Source organism: Zea mays, chromosome 10 (genome assembly GCF_902167145.1).
Source record: "Zea mays cultivar B73 chromosome 10, Zm-B73-REFERENCE-NAM-5.0, whole genome shotgun sequence".
In the NCBI taxonomy this organism is placed as follows: domain Eukaryota; kingdom Viridiplantae; phylum Streptophyta; class Magnoliopsida; order Poales; family Poaceae; genus Zea; species Zea mays.
The window spans coordinates 13,629,885-13,653,868 of NC_050105.1; positions in this window are offsets into that span (position 1 = coordinate 13,629,885).

Here is a 23,984-nt window from a genome sequence, read left to right on the forward strand (position 1 = left end):
TGATTCCAATAATTTTTGTTTCTAAATTCTTATCAAATTATTCCCTATCCAACCATGTCATCCCTTGAGCATGGTTCATATTCCAGAAAACTCTAAAAATACTCTTGTCCCATATTCTGCCTATAATTTCCCTATTCGGACCGAGTCAAAAGATTCATTCGCCACTATTCTCACAAACAGTGAACTCTACCGTACTAAACCACATGTACCAAGCTATAAATACACCCAGTTACCCTCTCCCTCTCCACACCCTCAGCCAAGGCAAACCTCCACCCACTCAGTTACCCCGCTCTACCGGCTACAAGCCTAGTGTCGCTTCGCCTCTAATCCACCCTTATGGTAACCACATCCACTCCACCATCAATAATATCACAACACCGCATGACACGATTCTGCTCAAGACTCTACCCATCCATATATGGCCATTCTGACCACTACACTAAATATTTGTTGATATGCTTGCTGGTTTGTATGTTTGCTTGTTCATGTTGCATAGTTATCGGAGCATTCGTGTCGTCCCGTGAAGGCCAGTTCTGCAAGTATATGCTAGACAGTGGAGCAAGAAGCTAGTTCTGCGAGCTCTCACTCTTTAACTGGTTAAAGCAAAGGCAAGCTCACTGGATCCCTTTGATGCATAAATTACCTATGTTTGTAAAACACAACCCTCAGTCTGTTATTTTTTGCATTATATGATTTTTACTGCTAAGAGACATGTTAATATGGCCACCCAGCCTTAGAACTTTGTCGCAATTCATCATTATACTCCTTGACATTTTTGTTACAAAATGATTTTGAGAAACGGTGTGAGCTTTTCAAAAAAATGTTTTTCAAAATGGGTATGATGAAGGGTTATCACCCTTATCACCTTTGAGTGGGATGATCAGGGGCTCCCTGGTTTTGGGTGGGCCTTAAGGTGATGGCTCAGTCGGGTTAGGTGTGAGCATGGAGGATTGTCCCTCTCGCATAAGGATCGGTTTGTGAAAGGGAAATGTGCCATTTCTATAAATGTTTTGGTGATTAGTTGCCCACCACATATTATTTTGGTTAATATGTGCTAAGTGCAAAAGAGATGCAATTCTAGAATCAAGGTATGACTCTAGCCTTAGTGAATTTTTTGGTACTAATATATTCCTATAAGTGTTAGGATTCTTGTCAAGTCAAATGAGATTGGATTGGAGAGGTTTGGCTAAGTCTAGCAAGACTTGCACCAGCCTACGGTGCACCAGACTGTCCGGTTCAGCAACGAACTCGCTGCTCTCGGGAAATCGCCGAGGGCGCTGCGGCTAAAAATCACCGGACTGTCCGGTGAGCCAACAGCGTCCGCGCCAAAGGTCGGCAGCGTGATCAGCGGGCAACGCGTGGCCCGAGCCAACGGTCACCAGGCCGCACCGGACTGTCTGGTGTGCACCGGACAGTGTCTGGTGTGCCAAGGTGACCGAGGGCTCAACGGTCGGCTTCGCCAGAGAAGGAAAGAAATTAGGCACTGTTCATGTCCGATGGTGCACCGGACTGTCCGGTGCGCCAATCGACAAAAGGCAAGAATTGCCTACCAAATGGAGATCCAACAGCTCCTGGGTGCCTTGGGGCTATTGAGAGCACCTAGAGGGGGGTGAATAGGTGATCCTATAAAATTCAACACTAATAGCCACAAAACTTAGTTATTAAAGTTAGAACGGCTAAGTAGCTTGAAACAAGCTCTTGTGAACACAGACAATCAAAGAGAAAGCACACAAGAGACACGTGATTTTTATCCCGTGGTTCGACCAAGTGACACTTGCCTACTTCCACGTTGTGGCGTCCCAATGGACGAGGGTTGCACTCAACCCCTTTCAAGTGATCCGATGATCAACTTGAATACCACGGTTTTTCCTTTCTTAGTCTTTCTCCCGTTTGCGAGGAATCTCCACAACTTGGAGCCTCTCGCCCTTACAATGATGATCACAAAAGAAGCACAGAAGTAAGGGAGGGGAGAGCAACACACACAAGACTCAAATCACGGCACAATCACGCTCACAAGTCACAACTTGAGCTCAAAACACAACCCACAGAGTTCACAACTCAAATGGAGCTCAAGTCACTATCTCAAAGAATCAAATGTGCGAAGTTGGGTCTTGGAGTCTTAGAAGGTTTCTTGTAAGCTTGGGTGACTCCTCCATGCGCCTAGGGGTCCCTTTTATAGACCCAAGGCAGCTAGGAGCCGTTGGAGGCCAACAGGGAAGGATATCCTTGCCTTCTGTCGGGTGGCGCATCGGACAGTCCGGTGCGCCACCGGACAGTCACTGTAGACGGTCTGGTGTCGATCTCCTTCCTATTCTGGCGCAGACGATCGTTGCATCTCCGGGCCAGATGGTGCACCAGACACTGTCTGGTGCACACCGAACAGTCCGGTGCCCCCTGCCGACCGTTGGCGCGGGCCACGCGTCGCCCGCGGATTGCGCGGCCGACCGTTGTGCTGGCGACCGTTGGCTCCCCGGACAGTCCGGTGCACCACCGGACAGTCCGGTGAATTATAGCCATACGCTGCCGATTTTTCTCGAGAGTGGCCTGTTCACCGGAAGCCAGTCTGGCGCAACGGACACTGTTCGGTGCACCACCGGACAGTCCGGTGTGCCAGACCGAGCTGGACTTCGGCTGCACCAAGCCAAGTCATTTGCAATTCTTTTCTTCTTTTCTTCTCACTGTTTCTAGCACTTAGATAAAACATATTAGTATTTAAAAACTATGTACTAAGTCTAGAAACATACCTTCTCTTTGATTTGCACTTCTTTCTTCAATTAGCACATAAGAACTTATTTAAATGTGTTGGGCACTTAATCACCAAAACATAATAGAAATTGCCTAAGGGCACATTTCCCTTTCAATCTCCCCCTTTTTGGTGATTTATGCCAACACATCCAAAATCAACTAAAAGAAGTGCAACATCACTTCAATTGAGAACAAAAATTGTATTTGCACAAATTTTGACATATTTGGATCATTCTTTGTCACCACTTGGTTTGTTTTTGCAAATCAAGTTCATTTTCCTATCTCTAAGTCAAACACACTTTTTAGGCACAAAGAGAGATATTCCAATGGAAAAATTGATCAAGTGCCAAAAACTCCCCCTTTTTCCATAATCATAAATTCTCCCCCACAAGAGACCAAATTTTGCAATACGAGTATTTTGGACAAATCAAACATTCTAACTCTACTATTTTCAAAATTCATAAGTGGTAGCTGATCTATTTGCTTTGGCCTTAATTTCTCCCCCTTTGGCATTAAGCACCAAAACGGGATCATTCTTGGCCCTTTAACCCCATTGCCTCACCAAAAATGTCAATTAAGAGCAAAAAGGCAATAAGAGCATAAGAATGAACTTGAAGGTGAGTACACTAATACCGGAGTGCAATGGAAGTCTTTGCATGGTCCAAGTTCACCTTTTCCCTTTCAATGCACCTTTGAGACTACATCAAGTAACTCAAACATAAGGGTTAGTCTCAAAGGGTCAAGTTGTAGCACTTCTCCCCCTAAATATGTGCATCATTCACACATGGACTTTTGAGGTCCGGGGATCACTTGCACAACTTGAGCACCATAAATAAGCAACAAATTGCATAAATGTATAAGTAACATGATCAAAGGCATAAAACACATGTATGTTATAGATCAATCCAAGTTACGCGAATCTAAGACATTTAGCTCACTACGCAGCCTTCAAAAGGTTTTCTCATCTAATGGCTTGGTAAAGATATCGGCTAGCTGGTTCTCGGTGCTAATATGGAACACCTTGATATCTCCCTTTTGCTGGTGGTCCCTCAGAAAGTAATGTCAGATGTCTATGTGCTTAGTGCGGTTGTGTTCAATAGGATTATCCGCCATGCGGATTGCACTCTCATTGTCACATAGGAGTGGGACTTTGCTCAGATTGTAGCCAAAGTCACGGAGGGTTCGCCTCATCCAAAGTAGTTGCGCGCAACACTGTCCTGCGGCAACATACTCGGCCTCAGCGGTGGATAGGGCAACGGAGGTTTGTTTCTTTGAACTCCAAGAGACCAGGGACCTTCCTAGGAGTTGACACGTCCCTGATGTACTCTTCCTATCAACCTTGCATCCAGCATAATCGGAGTCTGAATATCCTATCAAGTCAAAGGTAGACCCCTTTGGATACCAGATCCCGAAGCAAGGCGTAGAAACTAAATATCTAAGAATCCGCTTAATGGCCACAAGGTGACATTCCCTTGGGTCGTATTGATATCTAGCACACATGCATACGCTAAGCATAATATCCGGTCTACTAGCACATAAATAAAGTAATGACCCTATCATAGACCGGTATGCCTTTTGACCAACGGACTTACCTCCTTTGTTGAGGTCGACATGCCCGTCAGTTCCCATAGGTGTCTTCGCGGGCTTGGCATCCTTCATCCCAAACCGCTTGAGAAGATCTGGAGTGTACTTCGTTTGGGAGATGAAGGTGCCGTCCTTGAGTTGCTTCACTTGGAACCCAAGGAAGTAGTTCAACTCGCCCATCATTGACATCTCAAACTTTTGAGTCATCATCCTGCTAAACTCCTCACAAGACTTTTGGTTAGTAGAACCAAATATTATGTCATCGACATAAATTTGGCACACAAAAAGATCACCATCACAAGTCTTAGTGAAAAGAGTAGGATCGGCTTTCCCAACCTTGAAAGCATTGGCAATTAAGAAATCTCTAAGGCATTCATACCATGCTCTTGGGGCTTGCTTAAGTCCATAGAGCGCCTTAGAGAGCTTAAACACATGGTCAGGGTACCTATCATCCTCAAAGCCAGGGGGTTGTTCCACGTACACTGAAAGGGAAATGTGCCCTTGGGCTATTTCTAAGTATTTTGGTGATTTAGTGTCCAACACAAGTGCCTAAGTGTTAAATGGTGGACAAAGTACAAATCAAGTATAAAGGTATGTTTCTCAGACTGAGTACATTGTTTTAGAGACTAATGTATTGTGTCTAAGTGCTGGAAACAGGAAAAATCAAGTTGAAATTAAGGATGGCTTTGTTCAGCCATAGTCAGCTCTGTCTGGGTGCACCGGACAGTGTCCGGTGCGCCAGGCTGGCTCAGGCGAACTAGCTGCTCTCGGGATGTGATTAACGGCGTACGGCTATAATTCACCGGACTGTCCGGTGTGCACCGGACTGTCCGGTGAGCCAACGGTCGGCCGCGCGATCCGCGCGAGACACGTGGCCGAGCCAACGGCTAGAAGAGGGCACCGGATTGTCCGGTGTGCACCGGACAGTGTCCGGTGCGCCAACGGTCGGCTTCGCCAAAGAACGAAAGAAATCCGCACCGGACTGTGTCCGGTGGTGCACCGGACTGTCCGGTGTGCCAGGCGACAGAAGGCAAGAATTGCCTTCCTGGAATGCACTCAACGGCTCCTAGCTGCCTTGGGGCTATAAAAGGGACCCCTAGGCGCATGGAGGAACACACCAAGCATTCCTAAGCACCAAGACTTCGATTCCACGCATTTGATTCTTTGCGATAGCAATTAGAGCTCCATTTGAGTTGTGAACTCGCTGAGTTGTGTTGTGAGCTCTTGTTGCGACTTGTGTGCATGTTGGTACTCTGATTTTGTGTCTTGTGTGCGTTGCTAATCCCTCCCTTACTCCGTGCCTCTTTGTGAACTTCAAAGTGTAAGGGCGAGAGGCTCCAAGTTGTGGAGATTCCTCGCAAGCGGGATATAGTAAAGTGAAAGCAAAACACCGTGGTATTCAAGAGGGTCTTTGGACCGCTTGAAAGGGGTTTATTGCAACCCTCGTCCGTTGGGACGCCACAACGTGGAGTAGGCAAGTGTTGGACTTGGCCGAACCACGGGATAAACCACTGTGCCATCTCTGTGTTGATCTCTTTGTGGTTATCGTGTTGTGCAAGCTCTCCTCTCTAACCACTTGGCTTATTCGTGCTAACTCCTAATCAAGTTTTGCAGATTAAGTTTCAAGTTTTTACAGGATCACCTATTCACCCCCCCCTCTAGGTGCTTTCAATTGGTATCGGAGTCGTTCTCTTCAAGAAAGGGACTAATCGCCCGAAGAGATGGATCCTAAGGGCAAGGGGATTGTGATCAATGATAAGGAGAAGGAGTCCTTCGTCAACGAGCCGAAAGATGACAAGCATACCGACTCGGGCTTGGGCCACAATCGAAAAGATGGAAAGAAGAAGAAGACGAGGCGCATCAAGGAGATCGTCTACTACGACGACAGCGACGAGTCCTCTTCTTCCCAAAAGGACGACGACAACGACTACGAGAAAAAGAAGACGGTTAACTCAAACTTCTCTTTCGATTATTCTCGTATTCCGCATAGCTCGAATGCACATTTGCTTTCCATTCCTCTTGGCAAACCTCCTCATTTTGATGGAGAGGACTACGGATTTTGGAGTCACAAAATGCGTAGTCACTTGTTCTCTCTCCATCCAAGCATATGGGAGATAGTCGAGAATGGAATGAAATTTGATAGTACTGATAGTCCCATGTTCATTAATGAGCAAATTCACAAAAATGCACAAGCTACTACTGTTCTCCTAGCTTCTTTGTGCAGGGACGAATACCATAAAGTGAGCGGCTTGGATAACGCCAAGCAGATCTGGGATACCCTCAAGATCTCACATGAGGGGAACGACGTCACCATGCTCACCAAGATGGAGTTGGTGGAGGGAGAACTCGGGAGATTCGCGATGATAAGGGGGGAGGAGCCAACCCAAACGTACAACAGGCTCAAAACCCTTATCAACAAGATAAGGAGCTATGGAAGCACGCGATGGACGGACCACGACGTTGTCCGACTAATGCTAAGGTCATTTACCGTCCTTGATCCACATCTTGTGAACAATATTCGTGAGAATCCTAGGTACACGAAGATGACGCCCGAAGAGATCCTTGGAAAGTTCGTAAGCGGGCGGATGATGATCAAGGAGGCTAGATACGTCGATGATGCATTAAATGGTCCAATCCAAGAGCCTCAAACTATCGCTCTCAAGGCAACAAGGAGCAAGGAGGCGCTACCTAGCAAGGTGGCACAAGTTGAGGCGGTCGGGCTTAATGATGAAGAGATGGCCCTCATCATCAAGCGGTTCAAGACGGCGCTAAAGGGTCGCAAGGAGCACCCCAACAAGAACAAGACGAAGGGGAAGCGCTCCTGCTTCAAATGTGGTAAGATTAGTCATTTTATCGCTAATTGTCCCGATAATGATAGTGACCAGGAAAAGAAGAGTGGAAAGTGGGAAAAGAAGAAGAACTACAAGAAGGCGAAGGGCGAGGCACATCTTGGGAAGGAGTGGGGTTCGGATTGCTCCTCGTCCGACTCCGACAACGAAGGACTCGCCGCCACCGCCTTCAACAAGTCATCCCTTTTCCCCAACGAGCATCACACATGCCTCATGGCAAAGGAAAAGAAGGTAAGCACTCGTAATACTAGTACTTATGCTTCTTCAAGTGAGGATGAGTCTAGTGATGATGATGAAATAGATTATTCATGTTTATTCAAGGGCCTAGATAGAACCAAGGTTGATAAAATTAATGAATTAATTGATGCCTTGAATGATAAGAATAAGTTATTAGAAAAACAAGAGGATCTTTTGTATGAAGAGCATGATAAATTTGTTAGTGCACAAAATTCTCTTGCTCTAGAAGTTAAAAGAAATGAAATGCTTTCTTGTGAACTATCTACTTGTCATGAAACCATTTCTACTTTAAAAGGTGTTAATGATGATTTAAATGCTAAACTAGTAGTAGCAAATAAATCTAACTCTTGTGTAGAACATGTTATAATTTGCAATAGGTGCAAAGATTTTAATGTTGATGCTTGTAGTGAACACCTAGCTTGCATTTCTAAATTAAATGATGAAGTGGCTAGTCTTAATGCCCAACTTAAGACTAGCAAGAGTGAATTTGACAAGCTAAAATTTGCAAGGGATGCCTACACGATTGGTAGACACCCCTCAATTAAGGATGGTCTTGGCTTCAAGAGGGAAGTCAAGAACTTAACAAGCCATAAGGCTTCCATCTCTGCCAAGGAGAAAGGGAAGGACCCTATGGCTAGTAGTGCTCAAAAGAACCATGCCTTCATGTATCATGATAGGAGACATTCTAGAAATGTTTATAGAAGTTATGATGCTTTTGATTCTCATGCTATGGTTGCTTCTAGTTCTTCTATTATGCATGATAGAAATGTAGCTAGGAGAAATGCTATTAATTGCATGCCTAGAAGAAATGTTGTTCATGTGCCTAGGAAAACAAATAGTGAACCTTCTACAATTTATCATGCTTTAAATGCTTCCTTTGCTATTTGTAGAAAGGATAGGAAGATAGTTGCTAGAAAATTAGGGGCAAAATGCAAGGGAGATAAAACTTGCATTTGGGTCCCTAAGACTATTTGTACTAACCTTGTAGGACCCAACATGAGTTGGGTACCTAAGACCCAAGCCTAAATTTGCCTTGCAGGTTTATGCATCTGGGGGCTCTAGCTGGATTATCGACAGCGGATGCACAAACCACATGACGGGGGAAAAGAGGATGTTCTCTTCTTACGTCAAGAACAAGGATCCCCAAGATTCAATCATATTCGGTGATGGGAACCAAGGTAAGGTGAAAGGGTTAGGAAACATTGCTATTTCATCCGAGCACTCTATTTCTAATGTGTTCTTAGTTGAGTCGCTTGGATATAACTTGTTGTCTGTGAGTCAACTTTGTAATATGGGATATAACTGTTTATTCACAAATATAAATGTGTCTGTCTTTAGAAGAAGTGATGGTTCATTAGCTTTTAAGGGTGTATTAGATGGCAAACTATATTTAGTTGATTTTGCAAAAGAGGAGGCCGGTCTAGATGCATGCTTAATTGCTAAGACTAGCATGGGCTGACTGTGGCATCGCCGCTTAGCACATGTGGAGATGAAGAACCTTCACAAGCTTCTAAAGGGAGAACACGTGATAGGTCTAACTAATGTTACTTTCGAAAAAGATAGACCTTGTGCAGCTTGTCAAGCAGGGAAACAGGTGGGAAGCTCTCATCATGCCAAAAATGTGATGACAACATCAAGACCCCTGGAGTTACGTCATATGGACCTCTTCGGACCCGTCGCCTATCTGAGCATAGGAGGAAGTAAGTATGGTCTTGTTATAGTTGATGATTTTTCCCGCTTCACTTGGGTATTCTTTTTGCAGGATAAATCTGAAACCCAAGGGACCCTCAAGCGCTTCCTAAGGAGAGCTCAAAACGAGTTTGCTCAAGGTGAAGAAGATAAGAAGCGACAATGGGTCCGAGTTCAAGAACCTTCAAGTGGAGGAGTATCTTGAGGAGGAAGGAATCAAGCACGAGTTCTCCGCTCCCTACACACCACAGCAAAATGGTGTGGTAGAGAGGAAGAACAGGACGCTTATAGACATGGCGAGGACGATGCTTGGAGAGTTCAAGACCCCCGAGTGCTTTTGGTCGGAAGCCGTGAACACGGCTTGCCACGCCATCAACCGGGTCTACCTTCATCGCCTCCTCAAGAAGACTTCGTATGAGCTACTAACCGGTAACAAACCCAATGTTTCGTATTTTCGAGTTTTTGGGAGTAAATGCTACATTCTAGTGAAGAAGGGTAGGAATTCCAAATTTGCTCCCAAAGCGGTAGAAGGGTTTCTGTTAGGTTATGACTCAAATACAAAGGCGTATAGGGTCTTCAACAAATCATCGGGTTTGGTTGAAGTCTCTAGCGACGTTGTATTTGATGAGACTAATGGCTCTCCAAGAGAGCAAGTTGTTGATCTTGATGATGTAGATGAAGAAGACATTCCAACGGCCACAATGCGCACCATGGCGATTGGAGATGTGAGGCCAATGGAACAAAAGGAGCAAGATCAACCTTCTTCCTCAACAATGGTGCATCCCCCAACTCAAGAAGATGAACAGGTTCATCAAGAGGAGGCGTGTGATCAAGGGGGAGCACAAGATGATCATGTAATGGAGGAAGAAGCACAACCGGCACCTCCAACCCAAGTTCGAGCGATGATTCAAAGGGATCATCCCGTCGACCAGATTTTGGGTGACATTAGCAAGGGAGTAACTACTCGTTCTAGATTAGTTAATTTCTGTGAGCATTACTCTTTTGTCTCTTCTATTGAGCCTTTCAGGGTAGAAGAGGCCTTGCTAGATCCGGACTAGGTGTTGGCCATGCAAGAGGAGCTCAACAACTTCAAAAGAAATGAAGTTTGGACACTGGTGCCTCGTCCCAAGAAAAATGTTGTAGGAACCAAGTGGGTGTTTCGCAACAAACAAGACGAGCACGGGGTGGTGACAAGGAACAAGGCTAGACTTGTGGCAAAAGGTTATGCCCAAGTCGCAGGTTTGGACTTTGAGGAGACTTTTGCTCCTGTGGCTAGGCTAGAGTCAATTCGCATATTGTTAGCCTATGCTACTCACCATTCTTTCAGGTTGTTCCAAATGGATGTGAAGAGCGCTTTCCTCAACGGGCCAATCAAGGAGGAGGTGTACGTGGAGCAACCCCCTGGCTTCGAGGATGAACGGTAGCCCGACCACGTGTGTAAGCTCTCTAAGGCGCTCTATGGACTTAAGCAAGCCCCAAGAGCATGGTATGAATGCCTTAGAGACTTTTTAATTGCTAATGCTTTCAAGGTTGGGAAAGCTGATCCAACTCTTTTTACTAAGACTTGTGATGGTGATCTTTTTGTGTGCCAAATTTATGTCGATGACATAATATTTGGTTCTACTAATCAAAAGTCTTGTGAAGAGTTTAGCAGGGTGATGACTCAAAAGTTTGAGATGTCGATGATGGGCGAGTTAAGCTATTTCCTTGGGTTCCAAGTGAGGCAACTCAAGGATGGGACCTTCATCTCCCAAACGAAGTACACGCAAGACTTGATCAAGCGGTTTGGGATGAAGGACGCCAAGCCCGCAAAGACTCCAATGGGAACCGACGGACACACCAACCTCAACAAAGGAGGTAAGTCCATTGATCAAAAGGCATACCGGTCTATGATAGGGTCTTTACTTTATTTATGTGCTAGTAGACCGGATATTATGCTTAGCGTATGCATGTGTGCTAGATTTCAATCTGATCCAAGAGAATGTCACTTAGTGGTGGTGAAGCGAATTCTTAGATATTTAGTCGCTACGCCTTGCTTCGGGATCTGGTATCCAAAGGGGTCTACCTTTGACTTGATTGGATACTCAGACTCCGATTATGCTGGATGTAAGGTCGATAGGAAGAGTACATCGGGGACGTGCCAATTCTTAGGAAGGTCCCTGGTGTCATGGAGTTCTAAGAAACAAACTTTTGTTGCCCTATCCACCGCTGAGGCCGAGTACGTTGCCGCAGGACAGTGTTGCGCACAACTACTTTGGATGAGGCAAACCCTCAGGGACTTTGGCTACAATTTGAGCAAAGTCCCACTCCTATGTGATAATGAGAGTGCTATCCGCATGGCGGATAATCCTGTTGAACACAGCCGCACAAAGCACATAGACATCCGGCATCACTTTTTGAGAGACCACCAGCAAAAGGGGGATATCGAAGTGTTTCATGTTAGCTCTGAGAACCAGCTAGCCGATATCTTTACCAAGCCTTTAGATGAGCAGACCTTTTGCAAGTTGCGTAGTGAGCTAAATGTCTTAGATTCGCGAAACTTGGATTGATTTATAGCATACATGTGTTTTATGCCTTGATCATGTTCCTTAAGCATTTTGTTGTTTATTGATGGTGCTCAAGTTGTACAAGCACTCCCCGGACCTTACAAGTCCATTTGCAAGTGATGCACATATTTAGGGGGAGATGTGTTACAACTTGACTCTTTGGGACTAACCATGTGCTTGAGTTTGCTTGATTTAGTCTCAAAGGTGAATTGAAAGGGAAAAGGTGGACTTGGACCATGCAACTGCACTCTGATGAAAGAGTAACTTATTCCAAGTTCATCTCTATGCTCTTATTGCCTTTTTACTCTTAGTTGAAGATTTTGTGAGGCAATGGGGTTAAAGGGCCAAAATTGATCCCGTTTTGGTGCTTGATGCCAAAGGGGGAGAAAATAAGGCCAAAGCAAGAAATGGATCAGCTAACCACTTGAGAATTTTGAAAATAGTAGAGTTAGAGTTTTTGTTATCAAAATACTCTTGTTTGTCTCTTATTGTCAAAAATTGGTCTCTTGTGGGGAGAAGGCTTAACTATGGTAAAAGGGGGAGTTTTTGAATCCTTGATCAATTTCTCGTAAAATATCTCTCTTTATGTTTCAACATGTGTGTTTGACTTAGAGAAAGGAAATTGAGTTTGATTTGCAAAAACAAACCAAGTGGTGGCAAAGAATGATCCATATATGTCAAATTTGAATCAAAACAATTTTGGGTTCTTATTTGAATTGATTTTGTACTTGTTCTACTTGCTTTATGTTGTGTTGGCATAAATCACCAAAAAGGGGGAGATTGAAAGGGAAATGTGCCCTTGGGCTATTTCTAAGTATTTTTGGTGATTTAGTGTCCAACACAAGTGCCTAAGTGTTAAATGGTGGACAAAGTACAAATCAAGTATAAAGGTATGTTTCTCAGACTTAGTACATTGTTTTAGAGACTAATATATTGTGTCTAAGTGCTGGAAATAGGAAAAATCAAGTTGAAATTAAGGATGGCTTTGTTCAGCCAAAGTCAGCTCTGTCTGGGTGCACCGGACTGTCCGGTGGTGCACCGGACAGTGTCCGGTGCGCCAGGCTGGCTCAGGCGAACTAGCTGCTCTCGGGAAGTGATTAACGGCGTACGGCTATAATTCACCGGACTGTCTGGTGTGCACCGGACTGTCCGGTGAGCCAACGGTCGGCCGGGCCAACGGTCGGCCGCGCGATCCGCGCGAGACACATGGCCGAGCCAACGGCTAGAAGAGGGCACCGGACTGTCCGGTGTGCACCGGACAGTGTCCGGTGCGCCAACGGCTCCAAAGCGCCAACGGTCGGCTTCGCCAAAGAAGGAAAGAAATCCGCACCGGACAGTGTCCGGTGGTGCACCGGACTGTCCGGTGCGCCAGGCGACAGAAGGCAAGAATTGCCTTCCTGGAATGCACTCAACGACTCCTAGCTACCTTGGGGCTATAAAAGGGACCCCTAGGTGCATGGAGGAACACACCAAGCATTCCTAAGCACCAAGACTTCGATTCCGCGCATTTGATTCTTTGCGATAGCAATTAGAGCTCCATTTGAGTTGTGAACTCGCTGAGTTGTGTTATGAGCTCTTGTTGCGACTTGTGTGCGTGTTGGTACTCTGATTTTGTGTCTTGTGTGCGTTGCTAATCCCCCCCTTACTCCGTGCCTCTTTGTGAACTTCAAAGTGTAAGGGCGAGAGGCTCCAAGTTGTGGAGATTCCTCGCAAGCGGGATATAGTAAAGTGAAAGCAAAACACCGTGGTATTCAAGAAGGTCTTTGGACCGCTTGAAAGGGGTTGATTGCAACCCTCGTCCGTTGGGATGCCACAACGTGGAGTAGGCAAGTGTTGGACTTGGCCGAACCACGGGATAAACCACTGTGCCATCTCTGTGTTGATCTCTTTGTGGTTATCGTGTTGTGCAAGCTCTCCTCTCTAGCCACTTGGCTTATTCGTGCTAACTCCTAATCAAGTTTTGCGGATTAAGTTTCAAGTTTTTACAAGATCACCTATTCACCCCCCCCTCTAGGTGCTTTCATACACCTCCTCCTTTATTGGCTCGTTGAGGAAAGCGCTCTTCACATCCATTTGACATAACTTTGAAAGAGTGGTGAGCGGCATAGGCTAATAATATTCTAATAGACTCTAGCCTAGCCACAGGAGCAAAAGTCTCCTCGAAATCCAAACCTGTGACTTGGGCATAACCTTTTGCCACAAGTCGAGCCTTGTTTCTTGTCACCACCCCGTGCTCGTCTTGCTTGTTGCGGAACACCCACTTGGTTCCCACAACATTTTGCTTAGGACGTGGCACCAGGCTCCAAACTTCGTTCCTCTTGAAGTTGTTGAGCTCTTCCTGCATGGCCAACACCCTGTCTGGATCTTGCAAGGCTTCTTCTACCCTGAAAGGCTCAATAGAAGAGACAAATGAGTAATGCTCACAAAAATTAGCTAAACGTGAGCGAGTTGTTACTCCCTTGCTTATGTCACCCAAAATCTGATCGACGGGGTGATTTCTTTGGATCGTCGCTCGAACTTGAGTTGGAGGGGCTAGTGGTGCTTCTTCCTCCATAACTTGTTCTTATTGTGCTCCCCCTTGATCACGCGCCTCTTCTTGAGGAACCTAATCATCATCTTGAGTTGGGGGATGCACCATCATTGAGGAAGAAGGTTGATCTTGTTCTTGTTGTTCTTGTGGTCGCACATCTCCAATCGCCATGGTGCGTATTGCAGCCATTGGAACATCATCTTCATCTATGTCATCAAGATCAACTTGCTCTCTTGGAGAGCCATTAGTCTCATCAAATACAACGTCGCTAGAGACTTCAACCAAACCCGAAGATTTGTTGAAGACCCTATACGCCTTTGTATTTGAGTCATATCCTAATAAAAACCCTTCTAAGCTTTGGGAGCAAATTTAGAATGTCTACCTTTCTTCACCAAAATGTAGCATTTGGTCCCAAATACACGAAAGTAAGAAACATTGTGTTTGTTACCGGTAAGGAGTTCGTAGGAGGTCTTCTTGAGGAGACAATGCAGATAGAGTCGGTTTATGGTGTGGCAAGCTGTGTTCACAGCTTCCGACCAAAACTGCTCGGGTGTCTTGAACTCTCCAAGCATCGTCCTCGCCATGTCGATAAGCGTCATGTTCTTCCTTTCTACCACACCATTTTGCTATGGTGTGTAGAGAGCGGAGAACTCATGCTTGACACCTTACTCCTCAAGATACTCCTCAACTTGTAAGTTCTTGAACTCAGACCCGTTGTCACTCCTTATCTTTTTCACCTTGAGCTCAAATTCGTTTTGAGCCCTCCTTAGTAAGCGCTTTAGGGTCCCTTGGGTTTCTGATTTATCCTGCAAAAAGAACACCCAAGTGAAGCGGGAAAAGTCATCTACAATTACAAGACCATACTTACTACCCCCGATGCTAAGGTAGGCGACGGATCCGAAGAGGTCCATGTGAAGAAGCTCCAGTGGTCTTGATGTTGTCATCACATTCTTGCTGTGATGAGTGCTTCCCACCTGTTTCCCTGCCTGACAAGCTGCACAAGGTCTATCTTTCTCGAAGCAGACATTGGTTAGTCCTAACACATGTTCTCCCTTTAGAAGTTTATGAAGGTTCTTCATCCCAATATGTGCTAGATGGCGATGCCACAGCCAGCCCATGCTAGTCTTAGCTATTAAGCATGCATCTAGATCGGCCTCCTCTTTCGAAAAATCAACTAAGTAGAGTTTGTCGTCTAATACACCCTTAAACGCTAATGAACCATCACTCCTTCTAAAGACAGAAACATCTATATTTGTAAATAGACAATTATAACCCATGTTACATAATTGACTCACAGACAATAAGTTGTACCCGAGTGATTCAACTAAGAACACATTGGAGATAGAATGCTTGGATGTAATGGCTATCTTTCCCAATCCTTTAACCTTGCCTTGGTTCCCATCTCCAAAGATGATCGAATCCTGGGAATCCTTGTTCTTGATGTAGGAGGTGAACATCTTCTTCTCCCCCGTCATGTGGTTTATGCATCCGCTGTCGATAATCCAGCTTGAGCCCCCGGATGCGTAAACCTGCAAGGTAATTTACACTTGGGTTTTAGGTACCCAACTCTTGTTGGGTCCTACAAGGTTAGTGAAAGGGAAATGTGCCCTTGGGCCATTTCTAAGTATTTTGGTGATTTAGTGCCCAACACAAGTGCCTAAGTGTAAAATGGTGGACAAAGTACAAATCAAGGATAAAGGTATGTTTCTCAAACTTAGTACATTGTTTTATGGACTAATGTATTGTGTCTAAGTGCTGGAAACAGGAAAATCCAATTGAGAATGTCTTGGCTCGAGCAGCCAAGACTCTGCTGAGTCTGGGAGCACCGGACAGTGTCCGGTGCGCCAGGCTGGCTCGAGCGAAGTGGCCGCTCTCGGGAATTCACCGGTGACATACGGCTATAATTCACCGGACTGTCCGGTGTGCACCGGACTGTCCGGTGAGCCAACGGTCGGCCGCGCAATCTGCGCGGGACACGTGGCCGAGCCAACGGCTAGAAGGGGGCACCAGACTGTCCGGTGAGCCAACGTCTCTCAGACTGCCAACGGTCAACTGTGCCATTTTTGGAAGGAAATCGGGCACCGGACATTGTCCGGTGTGCACCGGACTGTCCGGTGCGCCAGTCGACAGAAGGCAAGATCAGCCTTCCTAGAATGCTCTCAACGGCTCCTAGCTGCCTTGGGGCTATAAAAGGGACCCCTAGGCGCATGGAGAAGTACACCAAGCATTCCTACAACATTCCTAAGCACCAAGACCTCGATTCCGCGCATTTGTGTCATTGTGATAGCATATAGAGCTCTAGTGGAGTTGTGAACTCATTGAGTTGTGTTGCGAGCTCTTGTTGCGACTTGTGTGCGTGTTGACACTCTGATTCTTGTGTCTTGTGTGCGTTGCTAATCCTCCCTTGCTCTGTGCTTCTTTGTGAACTTCAAGTGTAAGGGCGAGAGGCTCCAAGTTGTGGAGATTCCTCGCAAACGGGATTGAGAAAAGCAAGCAAAACACCGTGGTATTCAAGTGGGTCTTTGGACCGCTTGAGAGGGGTTGATTGCAACCCTCGTCCGTTGGGACGCCACAACGTGGAGTAGGCAAGCGTTGGTTTTGGCCGAACCACGGGATAACCAACGTGCCATCTCTGTGATTGATTTCTTGTGGTTATTGTGTTTTGTTGAGACTCCTCTCTAGCCACTTGGCAATTTACTGTGCTAACGCTTAACCAAGTTTTTGTGGCTTAAGTTTTCAAGTTTTACAGGATCACCTATTCACCCCCCCTCTAGGTGCTCTCAATTGGTATCGGAGTCGTTCTCTTCACAAAGGGACTAACTGCCCGAAGAGATGGATCCTAAGGGGAAGGGTATCGTGATCAACGATAAAGAGAAGGAATCTTTCGTCAACGAGCCGAAGGATGACAAGCCTACCGACTCGGGCTCGGGCCATAGACGGAAAGATGGGAAGAAGAAGAAGACAAGACGCATGAAGGAAATTGTCTACTACGACGACAGCGACGAGTCATCTTCTTCCCAAAAGGACGACGACCACAACGACTACGAGAGAAGGAAACCAGTTAATTCGAACTTTTCTTTTGACTACTCTCGTATTCCGCAAAGTTCAAATACTCATTTTCTCTCCATTCCACTTGGCAAACCTCCTCACTTTGATGGAGAGGACTACAGATTTTGGAGCCACAAAATGCGTAGTCACCTGTTCTCTCTCCATCCGAGCATATGGGAGATTGTGGAAAGTGGAATGAAGTTCGATAGCTCGGATAGTCCTATTTTAATTAATGAACAAATTCATAGAAATGCACAAGCCACTACTGTGTTGTTAGCCTCCTTGTGCAGGGATGAGTACCATAAAGTGAGCGGCTTGGACAATGCCAAGCAGATCTGGGACACCCTCAAGATTTCTCATGAGGGGAACGATGTCACCTTGCTCACCAAGATGGAGTTGGTGGAGGGAGAGCTTGGACGATTTGCGATGATAAGGGGCGAGGAGCCAACCCAAACATACAATCGGCTCAAGACCCTTATCAACAAAATAAGGAGCTACGGAAGCACGCGATGGACGGACCACGACGTCGTCCGATTGATGCTAAGGTCCTTTACCGTTCTTGATCCTCATTTGGTGAATAATATTCGTGAGAATCCCAGGTACACCAAAATGTCGCCCGAAGAAGTCCTTGGAAAATTCGTAAGCGGGCGAATGATGATCAAGGAGGCAAGATACGTGGACGACGCATTGAATGGTCCAATAAACGAGCCTCAACCCCTTGCTCTCAAGGCAACAAGAAGCAAGGAGGCACTACCTAGCAAGGTGGCACAAATTGAGGCGGCCGGACTTAATGATGAAGAGATGGCCCTCATCATCAAAAGATTCAAGACGGCGCTAAAGGGTCGCAAGGGGCAGCCAAGCAAGACCAAGACAAAGGGGAAGCGCTCATGCTTCAAATGTGGTAAGCTTGGTCATTTTATTGCTAACTGTCCCGACAATGATAGTGATCAGGATCAAGGGAACAAGAGGGAGAAGAAGAAGAACTATAAGAAGGCAAAGGGCGAGGCACATCTTGGCAAGGAGTGGGATTCGGATTGCTCCTCGTCCGACTCCGACAATGAAGGACTCGCCGCCACCGCCTTCAACAAGTCATCCCTCTTCCCCAACGAGCGTCACACATGCCTTATGGCAAGGGAGAAGAAGGTATGTACTCGAAACTCTACTTATGCTTCTTCAAGTGAGGACGAATCTAGTGATGAGGATGAAATAGATTATTCATGTTTATTTAAGGGCCTAGATAGAACCAGGGTAGATAAAATTAATGAATTGATTGATGCCTTGAATGATAAGAATAGGCTTTTAGAAAAACAAGAGGACTTGTTGTATGAAGAACATGACAAATTTGTACAAGCACAAAAATCTCATGCCTTAGAAGTTAAGAGAAATGAAATGCTTTCTTGTGAATTATCTTCTTGCAATGAGACAATTTCTAGCTTAAGAAGCATTAATGATGATTTGAATGCTAAGTTAGAAATAGCTAGTAAATCAACAACTTGTGTAGAAAACGTTGTTATTTGCAAAAGATGTAAAGATTTTGATATTGATGCTTGTAGTGAACACATAGCTTCTATTGCAAAATTAAATGATGAAATGGCTAGTCTTAATGCCCAACTTAAGGCTAGCAAAAGTGATTTTGATAAACTAAAATTTTCTAGGGATGCCTACACGATTGGTAGACACCCCTCAATTAAGGATGGGCTTGGCTTCAAGAGGGAAGCCAAGGACTTAACAAGCCATAAGGCTCCCATCTCCGCCAAGGAGAAAGGGAAGGCCCCTATGGCAAGTAGTACTAAAAAGAACCATGCTTTTATGTACAATGATAGAAGACAGTCTCATAGGAGTTGTAATGCTTTTGATTCACATGCCTATGATTCTTATGCTATGTTTGCTCCCAGTTCTTCCTATATGCATGGTAGAGATATGCCTAGGAAAAATATTCATCATGTGCCTAGAAAGAATATTGTTCATGTTCCTAGGAAAGTTATGAATGGACCCTCTACAATTTATCATGCTTTAAATGCTTCCTTTGCTATTTGTAGAAAGGATAGGAAGATAGTTGCTAGGAAATTAGGGGCAAAATGCAAGGGTGATAAAACTTGCATTTGGGTCCCTAAGACAATTGTGACTAACCTTGTAGGACCCAACAAGAGTTGGGTACCTAAGACCCAAGCCTAAATTTGCCTTGCAGGTTTATGCATCCGGGGGTTCAAGCTGGATTATCGACAGCGGATGCACAAACCATATGACGGGGGAGAAGAAGATGTTCACCTCCTACGTCAAGAATAAGGATTCCCAAGATTCAATCAAATTCGGTGATGGGAACCAAGGCAAGGTGAAAGGCTTAGGCAAGATTGCAATATCAAATGAACACTCTATCTCTAATGTGTTTTTAGTTGAGTCTCTTGGATATAATTTACTATCTGTTAGTCAATTATGTAATATGGGATATAATTGTCTATTTACAAATGTAGATGTGTCTGTCTTTAGAAGAAGTGATGGTTCATTAGCTTTTAAGGGTGTATTAGACGGCAAACTCTATTTAGTTGATTTTGCAAAAGAGGAGGCCGGTCTAGATGCATGCTTAATTGCTAAGACTAGCATGGGCTGGCTGTGGCATCGCCACTTAGCACATGTGGGGATGAAGAACCTTCACAAGCTTCTAAAGGGAGAACACGTGATAGTTTGACTAACGTGCAATTCGAAAAAGATAGACCTTGTGCAGCTTGTCAAGCAGGTAAACAAGTGGGAGGAGCACATCACAGCAAGAATGTGATGACCACTTCAAGACCTCTGGAGCTATTGCATATGGACCTCTTCGGACCCGTCGCCTATCTGAACATAGGAGGAAGTAAGTATGGTCTAGTTATTGTTGATGACTTTTCCCGCTTCACTTGGGTGTTCTTTTTGCAGGATAAGTCTGAAACCCAAGGGACCCTCAAGCGCTTCCTAAGGAGAGCTCAAAATGAGTTTGAGCTCAAGGTAAAGAAGATAAGAAGCGACAATGGGTCCGAGTTCAAGAACCTTCAAGTGGAGGAGTTCCTTGAGGAGGAGGGGATCAAGCACGAGTTCTCCGCTCCCTACACACCTCAGCAAAATGGTGTGGTAGAGAGGAAAAACAAGACGCTCATTGATATGGCGAGGACTATGCTTGGAGAGTTCAAGACCCCCGAGCGTTTTTGGTCGGAAGCCGTAAACACGGCTTGCCACGCCATCAACAGGGTCTACCTTCACCGCCTCCTCAAAAAGACTTCATATGAGCTACTAACTGGTAACAAACCCAATGTGTCTTACTTTTGTGTATTTGGGAGCAAGTGTTATATTCTTGTAAAGAGAGGTAGAACTTCTAAATTTGCTCCCAAAGCTGTAGAAGGGTTTTTATTAGGTTATGACTCAAATACAAAGGCGTATAGGGTCTTCAACAAATCGTCGGGTTTGGTTGAAGTCTCTAGCGACGTTGTATTTGATGAGACTAATGGCTCTCCAAGAGAGCAAGTTGTTGATCTTGATGATGTAGATGAAGAAGATGTTCCAACGGCCGCGATACGCACCATGGCGATTGGAGATGTGCGGCCTCAGGAACAATTGGAGCAAGATCAATCGTCTTCCTCAACTATGGTGCATCCCACAACCCAAGATGACGAACAGGTACCTCAAGTGGAGGCGCATGATCAAGGGGGAGCACAGGATGATCAAGTTGATGAGGAAGAAGCACCTCAGGCACCTCCAACCCAAGTTCGAGCGACGATCCAAAGGGATCATCCCGTCGACCAAATATTGGGTGATATTAGCAAGGGAGTAACTACTCGTTCAAGATTAGTTAATTTCTGTGAGCATTACTCCTTTGTCTCTTCTATTGAGCCTTTCAGGGTAGAAGAGGCCTTCCTAGATCCGGACTGGGTGTTGGCCATGCAGGAGGAACTCAACAATTTCAAGCGCAATGAAGTTTGGACACTGGTGCCTCGTCCCAAGCAAAATGTTGTGGGAACCAAATGGGTGTTTCGCAACAAACAGGACGAGCACGGGGTGGTGACGAGGAACAAGGCTCGACTTGTGGCAAAAGGTTATGCCCAAGTCGCAGGTTTGGACTTTGAGGAGACGTTCGCTCCTGTGGCTAGGCTAGAATCAATTCGTATTTTGCTAGCATATGCCGCTCACCATTCTTTCAGGTTGTACCAAATGGATGTGAAGAGCGCTTTCCTCAACGGGCCGATCAAGGAGGAGGTGTACGTGGAGCAACCCCCTGGCTTCGAGGATGAACGGTACCCCGACCACGTGTGTAAGCTCTCTAAGGCGCTCTATGGACTTAAGCAAGCCCCAAGAGTATGGTATGAATGTCTTAGAGACTTTTTAGTTGCTAATGCTTTCAAGGTTGGGAAAGCCGATCCAACTCTTTTCACTAAGACTTGCGATGGCGATCTTTTTGTGTGCCAAATTTATGTCGATGACATAATATTTGGTTCTACTAACCAAAAGTCTTGTGAAGAGTTTAGCAGGGTGATGACGCAAAAATTCGAGATGTCGATGATGGGCGAGTTGAACTACTTCCTTGGGTTCCAAGTGAAGTAACTCAAGGACGGCACTTTCATCTCCCAAACAAAGTACACGCAAGACTTGCTAAAGCGGTTTGGGATGAAGGACGCCAAGCCCGCAAAGACTCCGATGGGAACTGACGGACACACCAACCTCAACAAAGGAGGTAAGTCCGTTGATCAAAAAGCATACCGGTCTATGATAGGGTCTTTACTTTATTTGTGTGCTAGTAGACCGGATATTATGCTTAGTGTATGCATGTGTGCTAGATTTCAATCCGATCCTAAGGAGTGTCACTTAGTGGCTGTGAAGCGGATTCTTCGATATTTAGTCGCTACGCCTTGCTTCGGGATCTGGTATCCTAAGGGTTCTAACTTTGACTTGATTGGATATTCAGATTCCGACTATGCTGGATGTAAGGTCGAAAGGAAGAGTACATCAGGGACGTGCCAATTCTTAGGAAGGTCCCTGGTGTCGTGGAACTCTAAGAAACAAACTTCCGTTGCCCTATCCACCGCTGAGGCCGAGTATGTTGTCGCAGGACAGTGTTGCGCGCAACTACTTTGGATGAGGCAAACCCTCCGGGACTTTGGCTACAATCTAAGCAAAGTCCCACTCCTATGTGATAATGAGAGTGCCATCCGAATAGCGGAAAATCCTGTTGAGCACAGCCGCACAAAGCACATTGACATCCGGCATCACTTTTTGAGAGACCACCAGCAAAAGGGAGATATCGAAGTATTTCATGTTAGCACCGAGAACCAGCTAGCCGATATCTTTACCAAGCCTTTAGATGAAAAGACCTTTTGCAGGCTGCGTAGTGAGCTAAATGTCCTAGATTCGCGGAACTTGGATTGATAGCATACATGTATTTATGCCTTTGATCATGTTCCTTATGCATTTTGTTGCTTACTTGTGGTGCTCAAGTTGTACAAACACTCCCTGGACCTCACAAGTCCTTTTTGCAAGTGATGCACATATTTAGGGGGAGCTGTGCTACAACTTGACCCTTTGAGACTAACTGTTTGCTTGAGTTTGCTTGATTTAGTCTCAAAGGAGGTTTGAAAGGGAAAGGTGGACTTGGACCATGAAAGACTTCCACTGCACTCCGATGAAAGGGTAACTTGTTCCAAGTTCATCTCATGTACTCTTATTGCCTTTGTATTCTCATTTGAAGATTTTGGTGAGGCAATGGGGTTAAAGGGCCAAGATTGATCCCGTTTTGGTGCTTGATGCCAAAGGGGGAGAAAATAAAGGCCAAAGCAATAGATGGATCAGCTACCACTTGAGAAATTTTGAAAATAGTAGATTAGAGCTTTTGGTTTGTCAAAAGTTGGCCTCTTGTGGGGAGAAGTGTTGATTATGGGAAAAAAGGGGGAGTTTTTGAAATCCTTGATCAAATTTCTTTGGAATACCTCTCTTTATGTCTCTACAAGTGGATTTGACTTAGAGATAGGAATTTGAGTTTGATTTGCAAAAACAAACCAAGTGGTGGCAAAGGATGATCCATATATGTCAAAATTGAATCAAAACAATTTTGGGTTCTTATTTGAATTGATTTTGTACTTGTTCTACTTGCTTTATGTTGTGTTGGCATAAATCACCAAAAAGGGGGAGATTGAAAGGGAAATGTGCCCTTGGGCCATTTCTAAGTATTTTGGTGATTTAGTGCCCAACACAAGTGCCTAAGTGTAAAATGGTGGACAAAGTACAAATCAAGGATAAAGGTATGTTTCTCAAACTTAGTACATTGTTTTATGGACTAATGTATTGTGTCTAAGTGCTGGAAACAGGAAAAATCCAATTGAGAATGTCTTGGCTCGAGCAGCCAAGACTCTGCTGAGTCTGGGAGCACCGGACTGTCCGGTGGTGCACCGGACAGTGTCCGGTGCGCCAGGCTGGCTCGAGCGAAGTGGCCGCTCTCGGGAATTCGCGGGCGACGTACGGCTATAATTCACCGGACTGTCCGGTGTGCACCGGACTGTCCGGTGAGCCAACGGTCGGCCGCGCAATCTGCGCGGGACACGTGGCCGAGCCAACGGCTAGAAGGGGGCACCGGACTGTCCGGTGTGCACCGGACATGTCCGGTGCGCCAACGGCTCTCAGACTGCCAACGGTCGACTGCGCCATTTTTGGAAGGAAATCGGGCACCTGACATTGTCCGGTGTGCACCGGACTGTCCGGTGCGCCAGTCGACAGAAGGCAAGATCAGCCTTCCTAGAATGC